The following is a 7,602-nucleotide window of genomic DNA, read 5'->3' on the forward strand; positions in this document are numbered from 1 at the left end:
TGGTCCCTTCAAGATAATTGGAAGAGTAGGGAATGTTGCTTACAAACTGGAGTTGCCACCCCAACTTGGTCATATTCATAATGTATTTCACTTCTCCCAATTGAAGAAAAGTGCTCCAGAAATTCAGCATATTAAGCCATGGGTGGGCTTGCCGTTGGAGCCAAATGGAACATGTGTTGAAGGTCCAATTTGTATTCTTGATTGAGAAATAAAGAAGCTCCAAAATCGAAGTGTACCACTTGTCAAAGTAAAATGGCAACATCACAGAGTTGAAGAACCTACATGGGAGTTAGGTCTGGTTTGGTACTGAGATGATTATGCAAAAAGCTGAGAGCTATTTTTGTGTTTGGTAAACATTTAGCTTGAACTTTTTTTCATAGTTTTGGGTAAAAAAAGCCAAAAACAAGAAGCTACAAAACCCAGCTTTGAAAAACCGACTTTTTTTCACATCTGTTTCACATAAAAGTTTACCAAACACTATAATACTGTTTTTTTTTTCTTTTTTCAAAAGCACTTTTACAAAAATGTTTACCAAACATTCTACTGCTTTATTTCACAGCTGTTTATTCTCACAGCAAAGCAGAAACAACTTTTTTTCAAAGCACAGCAATACCAAACCAGCCCTTAGAATCTGAAATGAAGCAGAAGTATCTCCACTTGTTCGAGTGACTCTGCAAATTTCGGGGCGAAATTTATTTTAAAGGGGGTGGAATGTAAAACCCCCAAAATATATATTTAGTTATGTGGAGATTGTAAAAGTTTAGATGGGTTAAAGTGGGTGTGTTTAAAAAAAAAAAAAAAAAAGCGACAAAAGGAATGGAGAACATGTGCGTGTAAGATGATCCCTTCATCTTTAGGTGTGTTGGTGCACTGTTTCCAAAATGGCAGAAGGGAAGAGAAACTGTCATGGGTTCTCTTTAGGCGTCGAAGAAAGAAAAATGTATGGGTTAATTTCTAGACATCAGAATTGCAATCCATTTTCGCCTCTATGATCACAACGTTGATCTCTCCGAACGAAGGTAAGAGTTCAAAGCTTATTTGCAGATTCAAAATTATATTTTGGTTGAGGATTTCATGTTAATAACTTTGAAAATTTGTGTTTGAAGTGCTATTTGGTTGAATTGAGAGTTTTGGAAGTCTCAAGGCTGGTTGAACAATATTATTGAAGAAGATAGAGGTAAAATTTTACTTGATTTGGAGTTATGGAATTCAAGTGTGCATTGGCTATTAGATGGCATTTGATATATGGCTCCTAAATGGATTTCATGGAGAAGGTTAATTAACTGGGATTTATGTGAATAAATATTGGTTTTGGTTATTTTGGGGATATACACGCACTGTGCAGATGGAATTGAGACGTGTTAGTTTATGTTGGTACATCCAAACTGTGTATTGATATTTCTTTTTCTGATTAGGCACTTTCTTGGCTTAAGCAAGATCAAGAGCTAAGAGCGAACAATTGTGGAAAGAGTTAGTACTTGAAGCTTGGAATATCAGGTAGGGGGACTCACACCTTGGTTAGTGGTTTTTAGTATGCATTATGTATGTAAATATGCATGCGCGCAAGCTATGCATTGGATTTTGTTGTTAGAACTGCATGTTAGGAAAAGGAGTTTGATTTTTCTAGCATGTGATTTATGTTATTCGAAATTGTAATGACGACCTGAGAGTGAAGGGGGCTGTGTGACTACCGTTGGCTTCGATCCCCTAAACCTCCGGAGGGTCTTATATACACGGACTTGTACCATTAATCGGTAAAGGGAGGGTGCTTGTGTCTATGTGGTATAGGTTGTAAGTGGACACTCTCACTACCCTACCTTGTGTTGAAATTACTTGAGAATTTTATTTTAGGTATGGTAGTTGGCCGCATGTTCAGTTGTCAAGACAAAAAGAATGTAGGGATCCCGCTATGGTTAATTATGAGCATGAAATAAATTTTAACTCATGCTAAAGCATTTTGTTGTGTAAATTGTTTCCTTTATACGTAGTACAAAGGTATATCTATTTTCAAACCTAGCTAGGGTGCCTCCCGAGGGGGGCGAAATGATTGTATGTGATGTTCACCCCTACATTTTCAAGTGTTGTGCGAGAAATAGTGGAAGAGTTGGACTTAGGTGTGTGGTTGTAGCTTGTCAACCTCAAAGCTTCAAATCAGAAATTCATCTTTTGAAATGCAAATATTGATCTTTTGGTTTCAGTGAAAATTGTCTGTGTATGGCTTTTGCTTCTGTATATATTTATCCAAACCTATCACTCCTTTGGCTTTTATAAACTGAAATTTTGGGATTTCTGTTGTAAAAAAGGTTGCTTATGAAATGGTTTGAATGTTATGGATTTTACTTGAACTCTGATATTTATTTTGATATTAATTTTAGAGGCCTTGCGTATCTTAAGGACATAGGAGCATTGCCATGTTCTAAGAATGGAGCATACAACTCTCATGTGTTTTTAGGATTCGCGACGCTGTCACGTTACATTTTTGGGTCGCGACACTAGCGGCCTTGAAGACCCGACCCAAGTTGGCCTCCTCGTGCCCCTGCGTGCCGATCCCCTTAGCCTGAGCCGAGTCGAGCCCCTGGTCCATGCCAGTCGACCTTCTTGCCACACCACCACCAGCCTTGTGGTGAAGATGCCATGTCACTCACACCTCTTCGGCCCCCGTTGAGCCAATTTTTCAAGTCCCAAGACTCCCAAAAATTCAAGAAGAAGAAATTCAAATTTTTCTTACCTTGGTGCGGCACAGAGAAGAACAATAGCGAGAGACGATTCTTTGCAAGGGCAAGAGAAGAAGAAAGCTAAGGTAGGGGAAGAAAAATTTCCTCTGCCTTCTCTTCCTTGTTGGAATAATGATTACACTCCAAATTTATTTAATCCCTTGCTTAAGGCAAAATTAAATAGGAATTGGGGGCAATTGGTGTCCTTTTCCTAGAAGAAGTCTATCTCCAAAACAAGAAAGGAGATCAAGTTCAAATTGGGAAATAACTCTACAAACCCAAGCAAATTGGGATTTCTACACTACTATCCTTTCCTGCGTGCAGCCTAGTAGGTGTAGGGGCTTTTGTAGAGCCTAAAATAATCCCAAAAATTCTAGAGGTGACACGTGAACTTTTATTCAAGAAAAACAAGATTGCCCTCAATAAATGGGCAGGCTACTCAGATACTCCCACACGCAACTCACACCCCTAAAGGTCCCAGTAGCTGAATATGATTGCCAACAGCTCACTGGCCCTTGGCAAAGAGAAGTCAAAGCATTAAAGATAATGATTAATTATCAAAATCTTATCTTTAATACATTCCCATTTGAAGATTGACTCCAATCATGTAAGTAATCCCAATTTCAATAAATAAGGGATAATTACACCATTATATCAAGATATTATTTCCTATTTAATATCTTGAGAATATTTTGAGAATATTTCTCCATAAACACCTTGGCCAATAGGATGCCGCCACGTCTAGGGTAAAACCCTAACATTGTGGCCGACCCTATCCCTATAAATACCCCATATTCTACCAAATTTTCAGAAATTTTGCTACCCCTAAAAAGCCCTAAACACTTTACTCTCTTAGAGAAACTGACTTAGGCATCAGAGATCCATTGGCCTAACTGCCCCTAATCTCGTGGGCGCGTGATGCTTAGATCTTTGATCAAAGGTGTTTATTGTTTTGCAGGTGCATTTTCATCAAGACTGAAGATAGCGGAAATTTGCATCGACAGATGTGAATCTTTGTCAATTATGATTCTCTTTCACACTAGCACTCTTTGAGCCCTTGCATGTGATTTTTTTACCACTCATTTGCGGTTTATCACTTTAATGAGGCAGTCTTTATGCAGTTAGGGGGAGACAAGAACATCAACATTCATGTAGAACGACGCGAATTTATGTGGACTTTGCCCACTATGTCAAATCTTGATCCCCATATCGCATAAGTGTGATAAGCAAGTGCGATGAATTCAAGATTTCAAAATGTTGCTCCAGATGCATTCCTTTGATCTAGCTAAAGTGACGAGATCATATACCAGCTGCAAACATGCCTGCAAGGATAGACGTACTTAATGGACGTCGAGTCAACATCACTGGAGAGTGTGCCACCCCTGTTGGACGGTTTGGATGCCCTTGTTGGACGGTCCAGTACATCGGCGAATAGCCAATCAATTTGTCTTGGCCCGAAGCACGACATATCACTCGATTCATAGGATTCACTTCCCTAGAAGAGGAAAACACGGCATACCAGTGAATCTATACTCGATCGCTGTCTCAAATCATTTCCATCTCATGAGATTAATCTGGATTACTCCCGCGACTTGAAGTTCTTGGTCCAGTATACTAATTTGGATGAAAAAATGGAATTGAAATAAGATTACCATCGATGATATTTTCACTTATATGGTAGCTACCGACATAAATGAAAAACGATGATATCGAACTGTGTTCCGTTGATTAAGTGACAATGTAGAACTGATTGGACAACCAAAATTACAACCTAGGTCAAATTCCTTACCAAAGTGTGTTTTGGACTTGTCATTCCTACACTGCCCAAGGTAACCCTATTGTGTTATAAGTGCGAAAGGAAACGTATTGAGATTAATGAAATAATGCGATATGATGCACGCTTTACGACGCAAGGTTTCTCTCAAACGTCATGTGATTGATAGTAGCATTATGAAGTGTGGTTAGTGTTTTCTCCATGGGGATATAGATATGGAGATTTACATGTAAGTTCTCGAAGCATTACATGGACTAGTTCAAATAGTTCCAAACCATGGAACACTCTCTCAACTCGTTTAAGGCGTTCTTTTATGGATTGAAACACTTTGACGGATGTGGTATACTTGTCTAAGTGATTATTTGATCAACCAGGGATATAAATGAATGCCCTTGCGTGTTAAACTTTGAAGTCTTATTTTGAATTGCTAGAGTTACAGTTTATGTCGTTGACACGAATCTCACTAAGACTCTAGAAGAGCTTGAGAAAACTGCCTCACACCTGAAGATGGAATTTGAGATGAAGGATCTTAGGAAAATTCATTTATGCCTTGACTTGAAGTTCAAGCGTTGTTCTAACAATACCTTAGTCTACTAGTTGAACTACAGCTCAAATGTGTTACCTTTGAGTATACCTATAATCGTCCATACGTTATATGCAAATAAGACCCTTGAAGAGGTTATGGAATCTGAAATTCGATATTTAAGTTCAACTTTGCACTATGTTGTACTTAGCTCATTGTATTAGAAAGGACATCTCCTTCGCTGTTGATCTATTGGTAAAGATGCAGTGCTGCGCCTACACATAACCATTGAATTGGTATTAAAGATGTACCCTAAAGGTACAACGGATTTGGGCAAATCAAACGCATCTCGAATGGATCCAACCCCTTGGTCCTTGGAATGATGCTTGCCTTGTTTGTTATGCTGATAGAAGTTACTTATCAAACCCATACAAGGCAAAATCCCCAAATGGTTATGTCTTTACCGTTAGGGATATCGCAATATCTTGGAGGTCCACGATATGACCTTAGTTGCGAAATCTTCGAATCGTTCCAAGACTCACCTTAGTTCACTACGCCACACGTGAGACATGGTTAGGAGTTCTTGTTGAGCATATTCGAAGTACTTGCTATTTTCATCCATCGTTGAGTCCCAACGACGATCCATGAAGACTATGTTGCATGTATTAACCCGACCAAGACATGATACATCAACGAAGTCAACACCAAGACATATTGCATCCACATCTACATCAGCAAAGCATAAGGAGATTGAAGTCATGCAAACCGATCCCAAACAACCTTGCCAACCCCTACACGACGTCACTGCCAAAGTCAACCTTTTAGAAGCTTGTCCGAGGAATTGGTATGCCTAACTATTCATATGCAATGCTTGAAGTTCTCATTTGGAAGTTCTGTCAAACATAGGGGGAGTATCCAGAAGTATACTCACTTGATCTTATTGTACTCTTTTTCCCTATGATTAGGAGTATTTTTCCCACTGGGTTTTTGTTACCTAACTAGGTTTTAACGAGGCACCCATCCTGGGTTGATCATACCCTTGTGAGCTTTTTCTACTTACGTCCAGAAGATGTATAGTTTTAACTTAAGGCAACTTCTAACTTTTCTCCTTAGTTTATGGGTTTTTATCCCACCTTGGGTTTTAACATAGCGAGGTTTTGTAAGTTTTACCTTTTTATGCATTCTTCCATTAGTTTGAGACTCGCATTTGCTCATTGTGCCGACAACTTCATCAATTGTACTTACTTCATCACTGAAGAACTGATGCGCCATTTACTTGAGTATTTACACACTCAAGGGGGAGTGTTGTAGTCCTATTAGATGAGGAATGTGATTGTGTAAATTATTATTATTCCTATTAGGAGTATTTAGACACTCAAGGGGGAATATCTCTTTATATTCCTATTAGGAGTTGATTACCTATTAAGAGTTGTAATCCTAAAAGGGTAAGGAATTAACCTACACTGCTACTATAAATAATGGCATAATGGGGTGAAATAGAGCACACCTCACAATTACACATCTCTCTCTTCTCTCTACTATTGATGCACCCTCTCTCTATGGCCTCCATAATTGTTCAGTAAATTATGCCTACAACAATTAACTTTTTAACACACATATCCCACTATTTGTATAGTGACACGTGGTGTACCACTTCGTGTGTCGTTCACACTGAAAATTCTCTCCTTGTTGGCTCCCTTTCCAAATCATTATTATTATTATTAGGGATTTGGCCTAATTGGATTATTAGTTCTATTGGTCATAGAATAGTTGGAAGATAGCCATGTAGTAAAAAAAGAGAATTTACGTTCAAAATTGAAAATTCTGTCAACTCTCCGCTAATTTTGGGCCCAAATCCTAATGAACTTCACTATTGGGTTTACATCCTAATTTTTTTTTACCATAGGATTATCTTCCAACTACCCTATCACCATGAAAACTATTAATCCAATTAAGCCTTTAGGATTTTCAAATTATTTTGAATGTGGGTGTGATTTTTGTTACCCAAAAAACAAAATTTGTAGTAACTTTTAAAATGCTTGGATAATACAAGTTTAAAGATATTGAAATTATATCAATTTAAACACAACAAATGATAGCAATTTTTGCACTAATTTTTGTATTCGGACCGTTTCACAAGTTTAATATGTCACTTTCTACACAAAATGAAAGACGTTAACGCTTTTGAAATTATAATTTTTTTTGGTCAACATCTTTAATTTCTAGACAAAAGCATTAAACTTCTTTTTTGTATAACCATTGAAACGAGGCCTTCGTTTTTTTTTTTGAACAAACTATAAGCTTAGGTTCACATTGGGTTAGCAATAATGTGATTCAAATTCTCCTTTAGCGAGAATTGAACCTAAGACCTCTCATTTGTGAGGCTTAGCTCACTTTGTCACTCTCTTACTGTAGATAATATAGTTTGTTCAAAAAAAAAAAAAAATTGAGTGGTAGTGCAAAGATTGCTAGTACTCTCCTTTACATATTTTATCTCTTTGAATGTCGAATAATTTATTAAATTGAGGGTTTTCTTTATGGCAATCTGGTGCAAATATGACATACAAGTTAGTCCATATGAGGTTCTCAAA

At 37.7% G+C, this 7,602-nt stretch overlaps 1 long non-coding RNA gene across 2 annotated transcripts; it reads left to right on the plus strand.

Annotated features, from left to right (window-relative positions):
- The first annotated feature begins 806 nt into the window (after positions 1 to 806).
- On the plus strand, positions 807 to 2,970 carry LOC148699391 (uncharacterized). Of its 2 annotated transcripts, XR_015956338.1 has the most exons (4): positions 807 to 1,019; positions 1,107 to 1,177; positions 1,416 to 1,497; positions 2,395 to 2,970. It is a non-coding gene; the product is annotated as an uncharacterized LOC148699391 (long non-coding RNA). The 2 variants fall into 2 exon arrangements; XR_015956323.1 differs by lacking the exon at positions 2,395 to 2,970 and having other exon boundaries at positions 1,416 to 2,071.
- The last annotated feature ends 4,632 nt before the right edge of the window (positions 2,971 to 7,602 follow it).

Source organism: Pyrus communis, chromosome 1 (genome assembly GCF_041283825.1).
Source record: "Pyrus communis isolate YQ-2024b chromosome 1, ASM4128382v1, whole genome shotgun sequence".
Lineage (NCBI taxonomy): Eukaryota > Viridiplantae > Streptophyta > Magnoliopsida > Rosales > Rosaceae > Pyrus > Pyrus communis.